This window comes from Neopsephotus bourkii, unplaced genomic scaffold (assembly GCF_033783945.1).
Source record: "Neopsephotus bourkii isolate Nb327-2 ecotype Australia unplaced genomic scaffold, CSIRO-AGI_Nbou_v1 NB_1248, whole genome shotgun sequence".
Classification (NCBI taxonomy): domain Eukaryota; kingdom Metazoa; phylum Chordata; class Aves; order Psittaciformes; family Psittacidae; genus Neopsephotus; species Neopsephotus bourkii.
In genome coordinates, this window is record NW_026901733.1 from 2,908,700 (window position 1) to 2,931,210 (window position 22,511).

At 37.5% G+C, this 22,511-nt stretch overlaps 1 protein-coding gene across 1 annotated transcript in view; it reads left to right on the forward strand.

The window, feature by feature from the left end:
- TSHZ1 (teashirt zinc finger homeobox 1) overlaps nucleotides 1-22,511 on the forward strand; it is a 55,701-nt gene that overhangs the window by 28,621 nt on the left and 4,569 nt on the right. The window lies entirely within an intron of this gene.

Sequence of the window (22,511 nt, forward strand, 5' to 3'; positions counted from 1 at the left end):
GCTGGTCTTAAATTTGTAAAATATCCCTGTTTTACAGCACTGAGTATAAGAAAGAATTCTGTTAAAAGTTAATGGAGGAGTTCCAATGGAACCCTATTAGATTCTTCCTCCATTAAATGACTGATACAGACTTTTAATGGATGTTTTAACTAGGCATTGTTATCAAAAGGACTATTGCACAAATTAAAACCAGGCCCATAATCAGTGAAGAGAAGCTGGATTTACTCCTTTGCCTTTGGCATAGGGGAGTCTGTCTGTATTTGTGTGTGCAACTGAAAGAAGGGAGAAAACAGTGACGGAGGGAAAGATGCTAGAAATAATAATTAGAAAAGAGAAATTGAACGCATATTTTCAGAAGTATACTAATGTTGGCCAGTGAAAATACTGTTTAGGTAAAGTAGGTGAGATATACTTTGTTTTTTTATCTGCTGAGCAAATTTGGGTTAGGAAGAGGGGAAGAATCTTTTCTCAAGAGCTGTGATAGTTCTCTGTTTAGTGATCCAGTTTTGATAACATTTTTATGCCAGCATAAGTGCCTGATCCTGCAACATACTGAGTGTTCTGAACTTCCATTAAATTGAGTGAGAGTTGAGTGGTGAAGTTGCTTCTTACAGAGATATCATAAACTCATCTGGTGTTATTCTGATCCTGGGCAAGTGGTAGTATCTGTTTGTTCTGAATATAAGGCCAATTTTTTGCACAGCTGCAGAAAGAAGTGTTTTGTGATAGAGTCAGTGTAAAAGATACTTGATTTGGAGCTGTCTCCTGTCTCCTGCTATGATGGCAGTATGAAGTGTTTGCATGAAAAGTATAGAGGATTTGACATTCTGTTGGGAACAAAGCTGTTGGCTTGGTGTTACGATATTTTAAAGTTTTCTTTTAAAAAGTATCAGGGAAAGAGCTTGCTGTGTCTGAAGTTAAAGCCTGTGAAATTCTGTTTCTGACATTCTTTTGCTTTCCTGTACAGTGTTCATGCCTTTCTGTAGTGCCCCTGCAATGACCTCCTCTCTAACCTGGATAGATTACCCATGTGGGGTCATTTGGTTTCCATCCTTGTGTAGCCATGGACATCCCATTTAAAGGGACACTACCACATAATTCTTCAAATCCCCTCTGTGGTACAGCAACAGTTATATATTCTGTTAGCAGATGTCATCTTATTTATTTTCCCAGCCCTTCCAATGAGTAAAACGGTGTTCAAAACCCTCAAAACAACCCAAAAGGTAAACAGAGCAGGGTAAATAATTGCTGTCACTTCGTGCCCCGGATGCAAACAAACTATGTGTATGTGGGGCAGTTGCTGTGCTTTTAGGTTGATGTCTTGATGTGAGGGATGTAGAAAAGTTAAGTATTTTGCTGTTCAGCCAAAACTAGCTAAATTTGCACTGCAGTATTTTGTCTCAGAACAATCACGGTGATACTTCTTTTCTATGACTGAAATTTCCTTTTCTCACTGTTACAAGGCCCTGGGTTTTAAGGTTTCTGTTTTACTTGCCTGAGTACTTCCTACTGAGGTGCTTTAGAACATCTCAAAGTGCTCTTTCTGGCCTGCATAAATATGAGACATTACCATGACACATCGTTTGATTGTGCTTTCGGATATGTTCCAGTGTATTGCCAGTTTCTAGCAAATCCGCTGACAAAAGGAAGGTTCAAACATGGTGATGCCCCCCTTGAGGACCTTGGCATCTGGCCTACTTGAATGTCACAGGTTTCTAGTGGAGACTGTCCAGTATATGCAAATGGCTTGAAACGCTTTTTAGTTTGTGATGTGGGTTATTGACCACTAGAATAAGAACATCTGAGCCTTTTCCTCTCAGTTGTAGTAAAACTTCAGACTTGGCATAAACTGCAGGTTTTTAGGAGAAAGGCAAAGCTAGATCTTTCTTCTCTAAGGCTCTGAATGGGTTTAATTGAAAGAACAATTTGATTTGCTGCTGTAGCTGCTGCTACAGTAAAATGGCTTGGAATGCTAGCAAATTTTTACTTCTCTCACCCAAACCAAGGATTTAATACTGGCAGGTGAACTTCTGAAGGCTGCTATCAAGTATACAGAGACAATAACTGTCTTGGAGGTGGAACTTTGTCAATATTTTTTGCCTTGGGCCAAAAAACATTCACAATAATGGAGTGCTAGAGCCCTGCTAAGAAATGTTGCAGCTAGGGAAAGGGAATTTATTCCAAGTTTTAGAGTGCACTATTTTGGTAGGATGTGTGGTTTCTTAATCAGCCTTATGTTGCAGCATCAGCCATCAAGACATTTGGGGGACACCTAAAGGCATGCTACTTGTTCAGTATGAGTTTCACTTGTGCTTTAGGTCATGCAAGGCTGGCTACATTACTGTCCTTAATACTGTGTTACCGTGTATGCTTGAGCGAAAATTTCTCTTCCTATGCGCTGTAACCTGGGTAGAGGGTTTTTAATTATTTTTAAAAACCCATACTGGGATAGGGGAGAGAAAATTCCAAATCACAATACTGAGAAATTAAATAGGTGTTTACAAAGCTACTTTGCCTGTTTCTTTCTGAAATGACTATGAGATTATAACTGTAAAATGATTAGGAGAATAGATAACAGAAGTCTCTTGGGATTGTTCATCTAACGTGAGTATTTTATAATGCCATAAATAGCAAGCCAACAAAGCTCTTATAAACTTACTTTATTAATGTACATTGATTTATAATTACAGTTGTTAAGCCCAGGAATACAGACAAATGCCTGTTGCTTGTAAGCAGGTAAACAATGAAGGAGGTAGCTCTTAGATGCAGTGGGCAGAAGCAGGCAAGAGGGAGGGAACTCTCAGCTCCAGAGAGTGCCAGCCTCAAGGTTCACTTTTGCCTGATTAATGCTGCGCCAAACACTGCCTCTTCCTCGTTATGTCTATGAAAATGAAGATTAACAATACGAGACAATTATTAAAAAAAAAAAAAAAAATTAGGTGCCTGGATCTCAATTCCCCCTTTTGTGGGCATTGGTGGGATTTTTTGCACTTTTCAAATGCAAGAAGACCTCAGATTGGTAAGACACACAGGAAGAGCTCTCCTGTATTGATCCAAGCTCTGGCAGTAAACTAAACTGTAATACCCCTAGCTTTTAGCAGTGTCTTTGATGCCAGCGTATGAATACAGAAGTAAACAAAAAGGGATCCTGTTAGTTTCAAGTTTTTTCAATAATCAGGAAAGGCATATCAGTAGATGATATTTTCAAAGTTAAGAAAATAACAATAATGTATATAATATAGAATTACAGAATTTAATATATTTTTCTATACATATAATACCTTTAGAAACTGGTCTTTCTTTGCCATAACTCCTTTAAGGCAGAATAAAGCCAGCTTGAGACTAGGTGACTATACTCTCCTATGGGCAAGAAAAGTCTAACAAAACATTGTATGCATGATATATTATTTTTACTGAGTTCCAGTACTGAAATTCTTACAAAAGCAAGCTTAGTCTTCAGGAGCATCATTGGAACCAGAAATTTGGTTTATTGTATATTATGTTTAAACCAGTTTAGGAATTTCTAGCTTTTTGTGATGGTCTCTGATAGCTTTGAATGTGCATTTTTATGTGGCTTATAATGTAGTTAGTAAGGCTCAGGTCCTCTTTTTGCAACTGCAGACTCATCTGCGTTTGTTCCCTTGATGTGTATGAGTCCTGTTGACTCAGAAAGGCAGTAACTTCATTTCTCAAAGGTTAAACATGCACCTTTCTTTAAATATGTGAGTATTCTCAGGGCATTTTAAAATTGTGCCTACATTTTAAGTAATTCATTGGCTTGAGATCTGTACCTTAAATCTCAGATTTGTATTTTTAGATTAATTGCAGGAAAGGAAGATCCTGACCCTGAGTGGCAGTCAGGTTTCTGATACACAGAGGAGATTACTGTAGAACTCAGTGGTGTTTTTGTGTGAATAAAATGGGCATAATGGTGTAAGGAGCTTGGACAAGAAATGTTAATCAAATCAGATACTGGTGTTTGTTTTAAGGCTGAATGGAACACCCTGTGGGCTTTTGGGTGTAAAGGTAGTCCCAACCAAAGAGTCAAGAAATGCATTTTATTAGATATCCAAGGTTTTCTTCTTTGAAGGTAGCTGAATGTGCGCCATGAATATTTCATAATATGTATGGTATGGTTTGTTATTCCTCAAGTCTTAGATTATCCACTAATGCAGTGTTGTATTTTTCTTCAGATAGAACCAAGTCATAAAATTTAATTTTCCATTACAGCTGCAAATTAGTGTCGTGTATATGTATAGTATTTTCTGCAAGCAGGTGTGGAATTAAATAGTTTTTGCAGGTAACTTGCTTGTTTACCATTTCCCAGCTAAGTATTAATATTCTTATCATTATTGCCGAAAAATGAGTATCCTCTGTAGTTTCATGACCTCTTGTATTTTTGCATTGCAGCATACTGATGGGGTTCCCTGCTTAAATAAATTCGTGTTTAGATCAGAAAACACAAACCCTCATGGATTTGCATTTTGCCATCCACACACTTAGTAATTTTTATGAAAAGACCAAACAGAAAAAGCCAAAGCCTCAGGGTCTCCCCTCACATTTTAGTAAAGATTTAACAGCAGGATGACATAGTGAATAAAGGCCTGCTTCTGTGATTTGCTCAGTACCTCCTATGATTTGCTCTTGGTGCCAATAAGGGCAGGCAGTATTTTGCAGAGGATATGCATCCTGTGGTAGGAGCGGGTCCTAAGAGTTTTACAAAACACACCATAAAGCAGCGGCAGAAGTTATAATCTAAAGAAATTCACACTTTTTGAAATAAAAGGAACATATATGTTTTATATCTTGGCTTTGGGGGATTTTTTATTTTTTTTTTAATTATGATAGCTGATATGCGTGCTTCTTAATAATTTCAAACAGCATCTAGCAAGTCACCCAGCCATCGCCGAAGAGCCAGGCTCCCGGCCGAGGCTATGCTGCATGTACTCCATAGCACACTCCTGGTAGTGAAAAATGTTCCACTGCAGCCGCTGGATAAGAACTTTCTGTGCCCCTGCAGTGGGAGGGAAAATGCTGTACTATGGTGCCTGTCCTGCTCTTCTCCTTTACCTGTAGCCTTACAGGTTCTTTTCCTTGCTTTGTCAGTGCCTGTATTGTGCTCTGAGGAATATCTAGATGCCAAGACTGAACTATTAAAATGAAACGGTATTTGAGCTTTTCAAGCGCGAACTAACAACTGATGAAAACACTTTTATCTGTTCATTTCCTTTAATGCTCTCCACAACCCACTCAAACTGAAATAATTGTACAAAATTCTAACACTTCCTTTGGAACAAGGAGGTGATTTTCTTATTTCTCCCTCTCTCCTTTCACACAGATGATTTTAAACATCTAGGACTAGACTGCTCTAATGAAAGCTGTTTCTCAAATGTTTGTGTGGCAAAATCCTTATTGTATCCTCTAATTATCTTCTAATCTCATAGCTTTTTTTCAGCCTGGTTAAGGGGACAGTTGCTGGATTAAAAATATGCATTTAGTGGGCCAAATTCTTTCCTTCCAAATACCCCTGCTACTTCAGGAGAGTCCATGAGTTTGTACCTGTGTTTGTGAATGTAGAATTGGATTTTGCCTTTATCTGTTTTAATTTATGCATTCATTTTTGTCAGAGCGTATTGTGTTTACTTACAGGTGTTAGTTATTGTAACAGTATTTTTTATTCTTCATTGGTTTTGGTAGCTCTAGGAACATTTGCCTGTACACGGACAGCTTGCTCCTGCTGCTTCTTCTGCTCCTTTCCAGATACTAAGTCACATGAGAAAAATCACACCATACTTTTATGGTGCTGCTTTTTGGTTAGCTATTGATGTATTTTCCACAGGTGTTCTAAATGATCAGAAATGTGACTAAAGTGAAATATGATAGGTCACACATACACAGGGGATAATGATTTCTGGAAATAATGCCAAAAATAATAATACTTAGCTGGGACACAGTAAACAAGCATGGAAGTTAGGAATACTCTATGCCTGTTTAGATGTCTGTTCAGGATTGGGATTTGTCTCCTTATTAAGACATGGCTGCTGCACTATGAAAATGTTCAAGAGTTCGTGTTCTTCCTGCTATTTGATTATGCTGTCCGTAAACCACTGAGAAACATCACCTGCTGTAAAGTCAGTGAAAAACAAAAATGGAATTAAAAAACACCCAGAGGTCTTCAAGCAGTTGCCTGGTTCCAACAGTCTGCATGTTACTTCTCTACAGAAAGGCTCACATATTCATGTAACCAAGAAAAGATACTTCTCTGGATAAGTGCATGCATGTGCTGATTTTCTTATGTTCAGGCAAAGATGACTCTGGTTTGATTCAGAACCTTTCACCTGCCTAGCTGAGCTCTGACTACATAATCAATGGGGAAGTGAGACCTTCTTAGACTGAATTAATTTGCAGGTTTATCTTTGCTGTTATTGATGAATATTTTGTCATTGATATATAACAGTGTTTAAAACAAAATAAAATGCATGAAATTTTAGCCAAGACATTTTTTGATAAGAATTATAGCATTTTAATGTTAATCTGAAGCAATTAAAGGCCAGATTTCAAAACAGATGAAAGCACTCTACGTTTCCACTGTTAGGAGACAAGTTAGTTGAAAGTGATTTCTGAAAAAACCACAAGCTATTGATTGTGTTATTTGTGAGCATGGTTTTTATGAGAATCTTAAATGCTGTTCCATTTTCCTGTCCTTAAAGCAAATACACAAGCAAAAACACAGACAATATGCGGGAGCTTACTGCTGCTTCCACGTAGCGATGGTGTTCCATTGCAGCCTTTTTGTGGTTAGAGTAACTGAGTTGGGGGTCATGGTAAATAAAATCAAAAATATGAAAGGGCATGTCTTTTGAAAAAGTTACAGACAGAGACACTAGTGAAAATTAAAATGATAAATTGGAAAATAATGTGATTGAGGTTCTTCTGAAAATGGAGTTAAATTTGCTATTATTTAGGCTGCAGCACTGTGAACAGTGACTTTATTTGGGAGAAGAAATGCTAGGAATTTTATTCTTTCCCATTCTCATTTGTTTCCTGGCATCTTGTGTTGATGTTTTTCTCTTTTTTTTTCCATTATTATTTGCTAAATATATTATGACATTTTATTTACCTTGGTCGAGAGCTTTGAGACCTCTGTGTGGCTTCGCCATTCTAGCAATTTCACAAATAAATCACTGATCATTGTGCAGAAATGTCACAGTTTACATGAAGACAGCATTATTTTTATGGTACAAGAAGCAGGTTTATACTGGATAGTTGGATTGCTACATCTGTAGGTATGTGTACAGAATGCACCCGCTCATATCTTTCTTTTTAATTAGCACTTAGTAGTTTTTATTAAAGCAATGTGTTACAGAGGGATTTTGGAGGTACAGCGGTGGAATCTACATTCTTCACTAAGGCATTTCATTTTATGGACATACGTTATTTCTGCATGTGTAAAATAAGGATACTGTGTTAGTCTTTTGTTAATTTCCAGATAATTAAACATTATTATCTATTTACCAATGAATAGATGTGATCTGTTTACAATATCAAAGATGTATATAGAGCACTCAGCTATAGCTGAAGTTCTAATTAAAATACGTCATTGTTTGTCATGGTTTTAAGGCGAAAATTAAAAAGCGTTGCCAAATTAATCTTCAATCAGGAGTTCATTAATTAGCTAACCTTCTGTAAATGGGCTGCAGTTTGATGACAGCTCACTAAAGGACCATTTAAATGAATTCCTGATTGTATCAATCAGACAGGGGAAAAGTAGATTTGCAGCTCTTCTGCAGTAGTTCCTGCAAACATTTCCCCAACATTTAATGCACACAATGGATGTTAAACTATTTTAAAGTGATGAATCCTATTTATTACTGTCCCAAACTCTGGTACTTCTTGCTGTATATCAAGAGGAAATGTATACTGCTGCCAAGGTTTCATGATCCTGAACAGAATACTGCAGAGGAATATGTTTTATAACATAGTAATAAGGAGTTGCTTGAAATAACATCATAACTTTCCATGAGAACAATGTTTTGAACAAATTATTGATTATATAATAGTCTTTAGTAAAATTTACTTTGCTTCTGTCATGAATTTTAAAATGAGGGCTTAAGTGGTCAGGTACTTCAGTTGCTTTTGTGCTGGCAACATAAAATTTCTGGACCTCTAGACTATCTGGAAATGTCTGCCATGAAGGTGACAAATTAAGGATGTTAGTGCTAGATAAGGGTGTATTTCTGTGTTACTTTAGTGCACATGATATCTATCTAGACCCATCACAAGGCTTAAAAAAGAAGTTTAGAATGGGTTGTAGAAGTTAATATGTGACTTTGTGACTCCTTTTGTGATAAATAGGTGGGATTGGGCTTCTTTTTTTTTTTGCATGTATTTAGTCTGTATGTATGCTTTTTGTGGTTCTGTGAGAACATGTTTTATGAAAAGTATGGTCAAACTAACAGTCTCTATTTACTCTTGCCAATAGTTCTCCTTCTAAACTTCATATAAACACACAGTTAACATTTGGGTTGGTTATCTTCTTAGTGAAATAAAATGGTTTGAATTTTTTTTTGGGGGAAGTCTGGGATGCAGTTGTTCAGTCAGTAGATTAATATACTCAAAACTCTTTGAAACGAAAGAGTTAATTAAGGCCAAGAAAGACTGCATGTCAAAGCACTAAGTGACAGGTTGCATATTAAAACATCTCAGATGTCTACAAGTTCAACAGCTATGGTGATCTTTTTCTCCCCCATATAAATATTTCCACTTGCTTTGTTTTATATATACTGGTATTTTTAACCAGTTATCTGTAATTGGTATATTGTCCTAACTTATTGTAAAGTACGTTCTCATCTTGTTGATGGAAATGATTGAAGTACGTTAAAATGCAACTGAAGCTGAATTTATACTTTTCTGTCCAGTATAGCAGTGCACATTTTGTTATCATCTGCCATGAGACAATAACCTTGTCCAGCACTGCTGCATCTGTTAAGTCTATCCTGCCAATTAAACCACAGCACTGCTGTGGGGTTTTTTTCTTAGTCAAGGTGTGTTTATATCAACATTTCATACAGATACAGTAATCTAGTGTGAAGGAGAATCAGGTTTTTTTCATCTGTGCTGATTTGCATATGCATGTCAAATCTAGCTATGCCATTTTTGTGGTATTGAGGAAAACAAAATGACCTTTACTCAAGTTCTTAATAGTGGAATGTTCTTATGTTCTGAATTTTCAGGTGGTGGGGGAAAGAGCGAGTGTTTGCTGATTACGCCACTGATACTCGCAACAGTCTGATACCATCTAATACACTAAAACTCTATGCCTTCCTGTTATAATTGCATCTCTGCTCAAGGCTACTGTAGTTAGGCTACATTAAATCTCATTGTCAGTCAGGCTGCATAAGGCTCAGGAAGCTCACGGGCTGGAGATGGGCAGTGTGCTCTTCCTCAAGAGCAACTTCTCTCACTGCTACTTGCTTGTCTTCTCACAGATTGCCACATTACTGTGTACATAATGGACATTTCTTACGTAAATTATGTAACTTGATTTCTCCCCCTGTCTGACAGACATGATTTGCTTAAAAATAAATATAAGCCTGGCAATCTAGGTTGCCCATTCTTCTTTTAGCTAACTGTACATGCCATTTATCATGTTGGACATAAAGAAAAAGCAAAAAGTCACTAATTTCAGTTATCAACCAACATAAGCGCACATGTAGAAGATGGGTCATGTACACTTAACATGTATGATAAAATATAGGAGCTTTCAGCAGGGCTTCTATCAAAATAATTATCTAAGCAATTATCTGTGCTATTCAGCTAACTTTTGCATGTGATGGTGTTTCTGTGCTTTTGTGTTCATCAACCTTACTGCTTTGAGTTCTCTTAGGAACTATTAGACTGACAGTTTTCAAATTGTGCAGAAAAGACAAAGAAAGAGAAAAGGGCTTTTTATAGAAAATTGTGCCTTTATTACAGGTAGTTAATAAGTATTAATATCGTAAAAAAATCAATGGGTTAAATGCAGTTGTATGATTTTAACTCATGCACAGATTTCGATCCTGTGCGAATTGCCTGCATTTTCAGGAGCTCGTCTTTAAGAGTCTCAACACTGCAATTCTTTTCCTCCCAACTTCAACACTATGTATGAAAAAAAGAAAGGACAAGCAAACACCGATGTGCCATGCATATGTGAATTTCACAAACAGTATTCCTGATCCTGTAGATTGATACAAGCAGGAACATAAAAAAACTGTCCCTGAAGCATACACTTCAGGATCATTTTGTCATTCAACTCTATAGTAATAATAATTTTTAATGTTGTGGTTTGTTGGCTTCTGCACATATATCAGTTAGATATGTTTTAATTCTTGGCTCTTCAAAGGATACTTACGTATGCCGATGAATTGACTAGGCTTCAGGCAATAGTATCCATTGAATTTTGTGCACAGACAGAAGAGTGCATACTGATGATTATATTCTTAAAAAAAACCCAAAACTCACTTTATTTTGTGTGAGGATTTATGTTGTTCTCCATCTTATTATATGAAACTGTTTCATTTTAAGAATGTGGGCTTTATCTAGTGATAACCTTGGTATTATGCAAAGAAAAACCTTGCAAGGAGTAATGCAGTTTTTTATTTCAAAGTTTGCTGCTTTGTCATAGCAGTTTTCTTTTAGAGCATTATGGGTGGGGAGAGAAGGACAGTTCATAAGTGGGGAACTCCACTAATACATTTATGCTTAGTGGTGGCAGCCTCCTTCCCAGTTACTGGCAAAGCCTTGAGAAAAGTAAACCATGTGCTTTTGTACTGTCATATTTGATTTGGACTATATTCTCACTGTTGTTTGAAGCTAACATGAAATGCAGTGTCTGCATGACCCATTTTAGCAGCCCATTATCATAATTTTGCTGTCGTATGGCCACTGAGTTAATGTACTTACAAATGACAGAGAAAGTGTGTTACATGACCTTAGGGTTTTCAAAAATTAAATGACGTAGGAGGTTGTATTTCAAAGAATTGTTGAAGAGTAGGGTTTTGGGGGGATGCCTTTTGGCTTTCTTCCCCCCCCCCCCCTCACTTACAGTGTCATATCTTGTAACAACAAGAAAGTATCTTTATTCCTTGATGGACAGGAATACTAAAAATTTAAGGTTTTTCAATCTCTGGATTTTAGCCATTAGTTTAATAATTTTGAGTAATGTGAAAGTCTATTGAATGCAGTCTATTTTAATTCTTTCTTTCACTGTCATTCATCCCTGTTCCTGGTATAATTAAGTTACATTGTCTTTTGTATTTATTTATTTTGCTGGGTATGGATTTTTGTTTGGTTTTAGTGTGTTTTGGTGTTTTTTAAGGGAAATATTTTGAATGCAAGCAGCAAAGCAAGTATATTTCCTGGATTTGCTACGATGAGGTGATCTTCTGGTTGATCATGTGATGTGATAGTGCTGGGAATAATTTTGGTTTGAAAAATAATCTTTTTAAAAAATGGCTTCCTTAATTTGAGTTTAAACCAGATCTGAATGTGTTTCTTAATTTAAGTGACATTGGCATTTTATCAGTGCACAGTGTCCCCATACTTCCCAAATTTTATGGTGTCATGAACTTACATTGCTGAAACCCACCATAGTGAGTGATTGATGTTTCTTTCATCACAGAAGGGGTTACATTGAGGGTAAACCACAGTGGCTATGATATATATCCAGTAAATGAGGAAACGGCAGGAGAAACCACAAACATGTAGTCCAAGTGGCATATCCTCACCTTTTCCTCATAAAGTTAAGTATTGAAACTAACTGCCTTATCTCTCCCCTACCCTTGTGAAGCTGGAAATCCTGTAGGCAGCACTCTGCTTGAAGGCCTTTCCATGGTTCTCCTGCTTGAACTAGAGTTTGTACAAACAAGTATTTTTTTCTTCTTCCCTAGAAATAGACTGAAGTCTGGCTTACTGTAAAAGAAAACAACAACCAACCAACCGAATAAGCCCGTAACTGCTTCATCTGAACCCAGGACACAAACAAAAATCCAACCTTTCCTGTGATTAGTACATTCTCTGAATGCAAAATTATGTGAGAAGCAGAAGGAAGCAAAAAGTCCTTTCCAACCCAAATCATTCTATGATTCTATTTTATTTAGAGATTTATTTGGCAGTGCTAGAAATGTTAAGTGGGAATAGGATCTACCTAAGCTCCATCTCCTTTACACCCACAGGCCAAGTGATTTGTGTCTCTTGAGACAGGTTTGCTCATGTGGGCTTGCATAGGTAACTTGTGGTAGGTTGCAGTGGAGTTGTGTATTATTTTGACTTGGCAAACATATCCAGGCAAAACCCACCTTTCCACAATTAGTGGAAATTTTGTCTTAATAAGGGCTGAAGGATAAATCAATATTCTTTGCTCAACCTGCGTTAGAAGTCCTCGAGCCTCTGACCCTACTGACACAAACAGTTTTATGTGAAATCACTAATTTTTGAGAAAGTTCCAGAATATTATCTTAACAGGCTAATGCACCTTGAATTAGTTTGAAGGTAAAATGTGATTGCTACTTGTGCCTAGAAATTGCCTTAAATAAATTTTGGAGCTCAAGACAGTTGTCTTTAAAATGTTATTTTCTGGGGTTTTTTATCTTTATAATTTCATAGTAAGGCTAAATAATAATGTAACAATAGCAAAAACAATAATACTAGAATTTATTTGCTGAATTTAACATTGTAAAATTGCTTTGTTGCTTGGTTTTCTCTGGCACTAAGGGACTGCTCTCATTTTACACCCAGGCAATCCCATTGATTTCAAATACAATTTAAAGGGGTTGTCTGCTTATAATAGAGGGCAGAATTTGACTTTCATTGCTGGGTGTAAATGATGGCAGAATTTAAGGTCTCAGTCCTGCAGCAAACCCCTAAGCGCAGCTCTGTTCATTAAAGAACTTAGCCATGCTTTTAACCTTAAATAAGATTCTTCTGCTCATGTGTATGTTTTGCAAGGCACTTAGGCATGTGCTTAAATTTCATTAACATCACTGTGCCTATGCACTTTGAAGCAGGACACGTGCACAGTGAGGAGTGTTTTCACAAACTTAAAAGACATGAGCTGTGTGATGGGTGTACTTGACATGAGTGTGGTGGGGCCTCCTACCTCCAAGTGCTCCATCCCTGCTGGACTGTGCTCCTTCCAGCAGTTGGCTGGGCTCACTTGTGCCCCTTTCTGTTTCCGTGAATTGCTTGTTCTTCCTTCTAAAACCCCAGTTTCTGAAAATCCTGTTGCTGCTGCTTTAGCGACTACTGTGAATTCAGGTGGTGTGTGGTTGCTCTCGCTTTAAATTTCTGTGTATATTATTCTCCCTGCTGTGACTGTGTTTTGTAAAAATAAAGCACAAGATCTAATAGTGTTTCTAAATTCTAATGGAAGTACATAATTCTGGTGTACCAGTCTTCATAGGTCATTTGCTGAGAGCAGTGATGGCTCTAAATATGCATGTGATCTTGTGGAGCCTGTGCCTCAGGTCTGCGGTTGTTCTCAGGCAGACTACTGACAAGATGAGGGATCACCACTCTGCTTTACATGCGCAGATCAGCGTAATACCTTGTGAACAAAACAAGTGAAATAGAGCATCCAGGCACTTGGCTAATTGGAGGCTCATTAAAAAATATGGAGATAGATGGTTTCTTCTCAAGTTGCCCTGAAGTAACGAAAGGAGGGGGGGGGGAAATACATCTCCAAAAGACAGCAGAGGTATTACCAACCAATGATTCCAGTCCAGATAGGCACGCTTTGTTTGCTTGACACTGTGCAAAGGCAAGATGTGGGAGTGAACATGTCATGACAGAACTGAGGCATTTCTCAGACATGAAAGGTTCAGGAGGCTACTTCATGACATGATGGCTTTCTAAAATTCTGCTGCATCTTCTCAGGTTTGCAAAGCAAAACAATTGTCATTGTAAAAAAATGAAGCAAAAATCCACGTGCTTATTGGAAACAGAGATGTGAAGCTGTTGGCAAGATACGGGTTTTATAGGTGGCCCAATAAAGATGTAGAGTTAGGGCCCTCATGTGGAGTGTAATTTGAGGTTGGGTCTCAAAAGGGGAGACGGGCAGAACACTAAGGTTGAGTCTTATCATTTCTCTTTCCAAATAAGTAGATGTTAATGGTTACACCACTTTTCATTACCAAATGAGCTAGAATGTGTTACTGAGGAGATACCAGGGAATGAGGGAAGCCTGTGCTCCCTGTGCAGTATCCAAGCTAGTAGAGGTTAACTTTGATAGAAGGGATGTGATACATAAAGGAAAAGAAAGAAGAAGTCCTTTAAACACATATGTTTCATTGTGTCCTTTGTCTGTATTTATATAAAACCATGCTGTACATGAATCCAAGCTGGGCTGCATTCTGTTTTATTTTACTTTGACCTTGGTAGAATTACTTGGGGTTTGGATTAGTGTAAGAGTACAGAAATTGCTTAGATGTCTTTAGATACTGAGAAGTACACATTCTTCTCATAATGGTGGGAGAGTTCTGCTTTAAAATCCAATGGCACAATAAGTTCCAATATATATGCATACATCTGAACTATCACACATGCTGGGAAGATAAAAATAGCCAAACAAAATGACATGTTGCAGAGAAGGTGAGAGAATCAGACCTTATGACTCTGTGCAACTTTAAAATGAATCTCAGTAATAAGTTCAAGGTTTTCTTTTTTTTTTTTTTCTTAAATCTACTTCTTTAAAAGTAGTGGATGCTAAGAGGTTTATTAGTACCATAAATCGTCTTTCCTGTCAGTCAAACATGAAGAAATGCAGGACATAGTAGTGGCTATTCCTGTGATGGAATATAAATCATTCAAGATTAAATTACTAGATAATTTGGAAACTTAACAGTTTGCATTTTGCACTTCCAATTGTTTTGCTGACTTGCACTTTTTATGGCTGTCCTGGATTTTATTAACAGTCTTTAAGACATCTATCACCTCCTTCCTCTTCATTTTCCAATGGGCAAATTTTCACAGGAAGGAGAGTTGCAACACTGATGCCTGCAGTAGCTGCTCCAAAAAGATTGCTGTATTTTCATTGACATGCAGTGCATTACCATAATTGGCTTTTCTACATGATAGGAGAGAGGAAATAATAATGTCATTTTATTTACAGCCAGAGTGTCGCTTTATGAGACTTCTCCAAGTTTCTGCCATGCTGTGTAGGTCAAATGACATCTTTTGATCAGTCCTGTCCAAAGACATCAAAGCTGAGTGGCATGTAATGGAGACCTAGTGACAAACCAAATCTAGAAAAGAAATAAGACTGCCAGTTTCCCATTAAACAGCCTGCTAAACAGCACAGCTTCCCTGTGTCGGCTATGAAACCACTCTGACCACCTAAATCAGGAGAATGAAAGGAGGCTGAATTGGACATTAGTACTGCAAATGACTGCGGTGATTGCCACTATTTCCCTCTTCACCCCCTCCCCAAAAAGAATCAGCAAGCAAGCCATGCGAGTTACAGTTAGACTGGTCTTCTCCCGTTTCATTTATGTTCTGCCACTTGCTGGTTTTCTGATCTGGTTTGTTTAGGTTTGACATCAGCCAAATGGTGTAGCAGGATATCTCTTGACAGATATTCTTACTGATTTAACAAGTAGCAGACCTTAGCAAAGATGGATCTTCAGACACAGGATTTTGACTGCATGTGTAGACACACGCATTGCATGTAGACACACACATACATGTCCATGTATACACGTACGTGTGTGTACTTACCACTCACTGCTCCTTGCCCCTTTCTATTACTCCCCTGAAGACAGGCGTGTCATGCTGCCAACCTTTCATGGGGTGTGGTTTGGTGCAGCTCCATTTAACTTGGGATTGGCCAAGAAACAGCTGTTCGGCTTTTTCTCATTCCCAACAGCCAGTTTCTTTGTTATCTATTACAGCAGAATTAAAGCAGTAAGTTAGCACTTCCACAGCTGCAGTGCAAATTTCAGTTCATTTTCTCTAAATAGGGACAGCAAACACTGGCCAATCCTGAAGTCCGTAACTATTTCTTACTCTTTTTTTTTTTTTACCTGTAAAATAGTCCTGATTTGCACAAAAGATGATGAGCTGGGATTGGAGGATTTGGCCTGATAATCTTAGCAGATTTTCAATTGGGAGATAAAAAATGAAAAGCTCCACAGCTGTATATTGTGAATAGCTCAGTAGTATATTTCTTTTTTTTTTAATATGGTCGTGGTTGGCCTTCATTAGCCACTTCCCTGCTCTTGATTTTTAAAAAACTATGTTTCTCTGCAATAGCTTGATATTGTCCCTCTTCTTTGTTGAACTGATTCTCTTAATTCGTGTCATTTTTAATACAAAGTCCTTAGGTAATGCTTGTAAAGGGATAAAATGTTGAGTCATAATTTTTGTGGCTTTATTTATTTTTTTTTTTGTGCCTTTTGGTAAATACTTAAATACACAGTAGAATGGTTTCTTTAGTAACTGCTCTAGTTTTCCTCAGCTTTGAACTACAGGCTGCTGCTCTGTTCTAACCTGCATGGGAAATCTCTATTTTCATGCATTATCACAGTGATTCTGTCTTCTTCCTGGGGTCTAGTATATTTCTGTCCTGGTGATGTCTCTGTCTGCTGTCTCTACCAAGTTGTTTCTTGCTTATTTGTTTGTGGGTTTCCGTACTCCTTCATACCTGCTGTTGTGTACATGAAACGGTACTGAATGATGGAAAAGATGAGGCAAAACAACGCCCCAGAATCCCTGGCAGTGACCTGGCCACCACCATGAGGGAATTGAGATTGTCGAGGGTTTCATGTCAATCTTCTTCAGTATTTTGCCTTGAATCCTGTAAGAATCGTGTTTGCTGTTTGTACACCAAGCTGAAACTTTGTCTTGCAAACCTGTTCATGTGAGAAGAGCTGGCAAATTCGATGCATTTTGCAGTGATTCCCAGCTACAGTCAGAGCACAAGGGTATATTCTGGGATGGCAAAATCACAAAGCCTTAAGCAAGCATTAAAGGGGCGGGCAGGAAGATAATTCAGCAGGAAAATAGGGAGTTGAACAGGAAAGCCTTTTGAATAAGTAATTTGTAATGAAACTTTTTTTTTGTTAAATGCTATGAGCTTTTACCTTGTTCTTTCAACATGAACAGGAAGTTACTTCTGATGGTGACTGGGGTATTTGCCTTCTGTACCTGTGTGCTTGCCTTTTAATCACCGAACTTTTGTTTTGTACTTCACTACTAGTTAGTGATGCAAATGGAGGCTGAAATCCCTGTGCCTGCTGGAGTCACTTCTTTAGGAGCCCCAGGCACCCTGGGCCTACAGTCTTTGTCATCCTGATCTCTGGTGCTCTCAATAATGCAGCAAGCCTTTGCTCCACCAAAGCGTCACCTGTCTAGGTGAGTCGTGCCATCCCCTATCTGAAGTGACAGCCATCTTTGAGTACCAGCATCTTAACTGACTTCTCTTTCATCATCCATGTTAGAGAAATAACATTTTCGACAAGGTGTTGGGTTTTTCCCCCTCTTTTCTTTATTCTTTCCCCAGCCCCCCCTTCCCCCCTTAGTTAGAGCACCTGATCAAAAAATTATTTCTGACAAAGATTTCCTGCTCCAAATTAAATGAGCTGAAGGAGATGGAGCATTTTCACACAGAAAGAAAGTGAAACGTTGATGTTGGAAGTTAATGAATCTGGAAGCATAGAGAACATTATTGAGACTGGATAATACAATCTAACAGCTTTCCCTCTTCTTATCCTCCCCGTAAAGAATGTATGGAAGTCAGTTATGTGGCATGATTCTAACATCTGTCCTACCCCATAATGGTAATTTGTATAAGTAATGGAAACAGGTTAAATACTTCCATTCTAATGTTGCCAGCAGGGATGAAAATGAACATTTCAATGAAATAATCTCGACAGAGAAGGGAGAGGAGGGGTGGATGGACTGATTCATCTCCAGCTCTCTTTGGTGATCCGAACACTAATGAGAATGCTTGAATGTATAGTTTATCAGATAGAAGGGGAAGAGCAAGTAAATTTCTCAGATTAGAATCACTGTGAAAATATACCAGCATGCAAGCTGCTTTGTTCCCCAGTTGCCAGCATTGGCTAATTATTTGCAGTATTCATTTTAAGGGGATACGGGAAAGAAGAGAAGGAGGTGAAGAATCTTTTTGTTGGTTTTTAATGGGATGCCTTTAAGGATTATCATTCAACCTGCTAGAAGCACGGAGGTTGTTCTTGTTACAGAACCTTATCTACTTTTCAAACCTAGTGCATTAGAATTAGAGGGTAGGCAGTTTCTAGTGTTTTGCCCCTCATTTTGCTGCAATTAGAAATGAAAGACTCAAGCCACTCTCTTAAGTTTATTTGGTTGTCTCATAGTCTATGCTGCTTCTTAGCCATTGTCATAACTAAGCCATATTTTTGCACTGTAGTGACATCGTAATACAGACACACACACAGATTTGCAGCATCTGTGCCAGAATTTTGTATGAACATTGGTATATATTAATATAGAAAATTCACAAATCTTCCAGCGGGCATTTTAACCTCTCCCTATGTGAGATTTTTGATTCTTCCGTAAAACTCTCATGTCTCTGTGTTCTGGAAACCTATCTGTAAATGTTTTTTTTCCCTCTCCCTCTCGTTTTTCTGTAATGAGGGAGGTGTGTGGCTATATGTTGTAGTCTCTATCCGTCCTTTTTTTGCCCAGGATTGAAATGTGTTCTTCTGTGCAGTGGAAGTCATCCCCAACATAGAGTGCAGTTTGTGCAAGGTGACAGTGTGGCCTGGGAAAAACTTCTGCAGCTGCTGTCTCATGTTGGCTGGGTAAATATTAGAAGCTGTGGAAATACATCTGTTGAAGAATGGTGAACATTCACATCGTGCCGCTATCGTTTAGTCCCAGAGTAGGGCCTGATTTAGTGAAGAATTTCAAATTTCAACCCATCCTTATTTGTTGAAACTATAAAATATGTATTTCAGTAAAAATTATTTCAGTATTCAATTGCTTTACTGACTTGTGGCCTTCAATATTGAGGTGTTTCTTCTCAATTAATTCATTTATTTGGAGGATTTAAAATCAGGTTCTGAAAAGTTTGCTACGTTTAATTTTGTAGACTGTTACAAATACAATCGTTACTTTTGTCCTTTTCAAAGTAATGTATTCAGTGGTGAATCCCTTTCTGAATGGAAAAGAATACCTCCACAGAGATAGATTCCTTCAAAAGCACTGGTCCGAGGTTACAAAAGGGTTTATGTGAGAACATTTTTATTTTTAACTACATCCTTACATTTCAGATCTCTGTCTGCTTTTTCAAACAATGGACGTGTATTTTATAGTGTAAATATTCTCACTGAAGCAAACACAATGTGCTGTGCTACTCACATGTACAGTATATAGCTTCTCATGTCCACTTAGATTAGAACGCGCAGCTTTTAACACTGCTCAAAGATGACAGTGTATCTATGGGGAAGCATTGGCATCCGGAAGGCACATTTTATAGGCAAAAAATAACAGCAAGACTTAAGAAATACAAACTGCTCCCCCTAATTCGTAGTTGTCTTGAATTTGAAGCTTTTTCCCCTTTTTCCACTGTGCATTTGCCTGAGTCTGTGCATGCACAAATGAGAAGGAATAGAAAATCTGGCATTATGTTCTGTAATTTCTTCACCTTTGGATATGGCTTTTGGAGAGGAGGATCACTGCTTGTATCTGCTCCTGGTATTCTTGTGTGGTTTCAGGGCTTGTGTAAACCAGCAGTGTTTTTGTAAATGCAGGAATATATGGAGAAGATTGCTGAGAGTTTCTCAGTCGCAGAAAGATACGCTGTCTGAAACCTGTCTGTTGATCTACCTATTATGATTTAGGGGGAGAATCTGAACATTTCATGCTTTTATTTGACTTGGAGTAATATTACTTGTCTCTGCAATTAATTATAATAGGAATATTTTTGCTGTGTTTAAAAATCTGAAGCTTACTTACTTGTCAAATTTCTGTGAGAATTTTAGGAAAACATACATGTTTTTAGAAATCAACATTCTTCATTTTGTATGCTTCTGAACTAGCGTTACCAGAAACATTTTCAGTTAGAATTGCACTGACCTTGCAAAATACCATATGTTCAGTGAGCTGCTATTCGTCTTACAAACATAAGTAGTCCTGAATGAAAAGGTATTGTATGTATCCTGTGGTAACTAAAGGACTTAAATAAAATCTTGATGATTGCAGTGATAGAAATTAAACATTTCAGATAAATTACTCTTTTTGGTTAAGAAGAATTGTTTCTTCGTGTTATTTCAGATAACAACTGCACAGGCGTGTGGGTGCGCACATATCATGTAAATTCTTTTTTTTTTTTTTTTTTCCTAGAATCTGGCTTAAATTCTGAAATCATAGAAAATCAGAGTCTGGGCCAGTCATACATTCTTAACTCTTACATTGCAGTATATATTGGTTAGGGAGTGAATTCAATCATGTAGTATTCTCAGCAGAACCTAAGACTAGGAGAGGAGTGAAGATGGATATTTCACCCTAACACTCAGTTTCTTTGCTTTGACATTTTAACACTGGCCTTTTATGTAGTTTTAACGTTTCTTGTGTGGTTTAGCTCCTTTTATTTTTATGGCAAAGTGCAAAAATACAAGGGTAGAGAAAAGCACGCCATCATAAATAAGTAAAGGAAAATAAAAGCTAGGGCAGAGGCTTAACTAGAGTTTCTTCTTAATCAGATATTTAGATGGTTATATATAGCAATTATAAAAATGCATATTTATGCAATTTAGAATCAAGTAGAGAGATGTGAGCAGATAGTTCACATGGATTCTTACAAAATGCTATATCAACTATAGCAACATTCATCATCTTACAACAGTTTCTTACATCTATTTATTAAAAATATTGGGATGTGAAAATTAGAGAACATTGGCATAGCTCCACTGGGGTTAGTAAGAAGACAGCAGTTCATAAAAGCTCAGAATGCAGGCCTCCTCGGTTTCCAGCTTCTACATGGTGACTGTCTGCTCATCATTGCTAAGTTTTCTTTTTTAAAAAAATAAAAATGCCAGATGGCAACCGTGCATTTTTATGCACTTTAGGACTCTTGAGTTGGGTTTTTTTCCTTTTTATTTTTTTTTATTGAAAAGGAATTTCAGAATCAGAAACCATATTCTTCTATAACTGTTTTTTACTTTTCTGAAACTTAAAAAATCTGTTGTCTTTTTCTGTTTGAAATGAGTGGAAACAGGTGTCTTTAATGGGGCAGCTAAGACAGTAGCTGTGGGAGTGAATTCTGCTTATATGCCTGGAGTTCAGAACTGCAGTGGTAGTACCATGCTCATATACCAGCAGAGTATTTCAATAACAGCATTACTGCAAGACTCAGAAGCTGATTGGCTTCTTAGGTCTTTTAGTATTCCCGTATTTTAGTCTTCATTTTATGGACTAAATGCATTTTTAAGAACAATTATTTTCTGTTTTTACAAGGCTTTTCTGGCATCTTCCTGGCCTTTGGCTCCAGGATGATTTTTGTAGTGACTTCTGTGGTGCTTGGTGCTCACCAGTGATTTTAAGTATCTTAGCAAACACCTGAGTCAGGTGCATCTGTAAGGAATTGGGCCCTGCTCAATACTTTTCTTTAAAAACAGAAAGATAAATTGTCTTCTGAAAAGGCTGGCCACGTAGAGGACAGATGAAAGATGCAGCAGGCATCTTAAGGTTCACCACTACCCCAGTACTAGGCGGACTACTTTCCCGCTTTATCTTAAAAGATCACACTGGAGTAGTTAGGGGCTGCATTGAGAATGAATTGCAAAGGTAAATACAGAATGTGGTAATGGCCATAATACTGTTCCTTAAAAAACAAAGGGTTTCAAAGAATTTTCATAGCACAATGAAGGAAGATTCTTTTTATTTTTCAGAAAAGAAGTTTCAGAATATATTAGCAACTGTGTACAAAAAGGAGCTCAATGTGTAGTTATGCTCCCTGCAGTTGAAGAGGACCTCAGCTTTGTTAACATGATAATATGTATTTTCTTCATATCACGTGGGAGCAGAAGCACCTCTTTTGCTGGCTTTCTTTCAGTATTGTACCATGGAAGGACATGGGCCACATTTCAGCATCACTTGCTGCACAGTTCACCTGACAAAGAGGCTTTTTTTTATTTGATTACTGAAAATTATTCACAATCCATGTTTTCTACATTGACATGCTTATAAATGATCCACATTCCATTATCATTGTAATTTTTTTTAAGCTTCTTTTACAGAACGGAAAGGAAATGTGTACAAGTATGTGTTCTGCTTTGTGATGAAAGTGTACATTTATCACTTAGGTACATGTAAGCCGCTTCTGTGAATTAGGCCCTTGGAGTAAATGAGTTTTGATGTAATGGCCATCTGCTCACAGATGTCACATTTGCTAGTTTAAAAAATAGTTTGATACAGATAAATACATAATATGGTAAGATTATATAGTTTCACCAAGCAGCAATACAATAGCAAAGTTTTATTTATTTATTTAC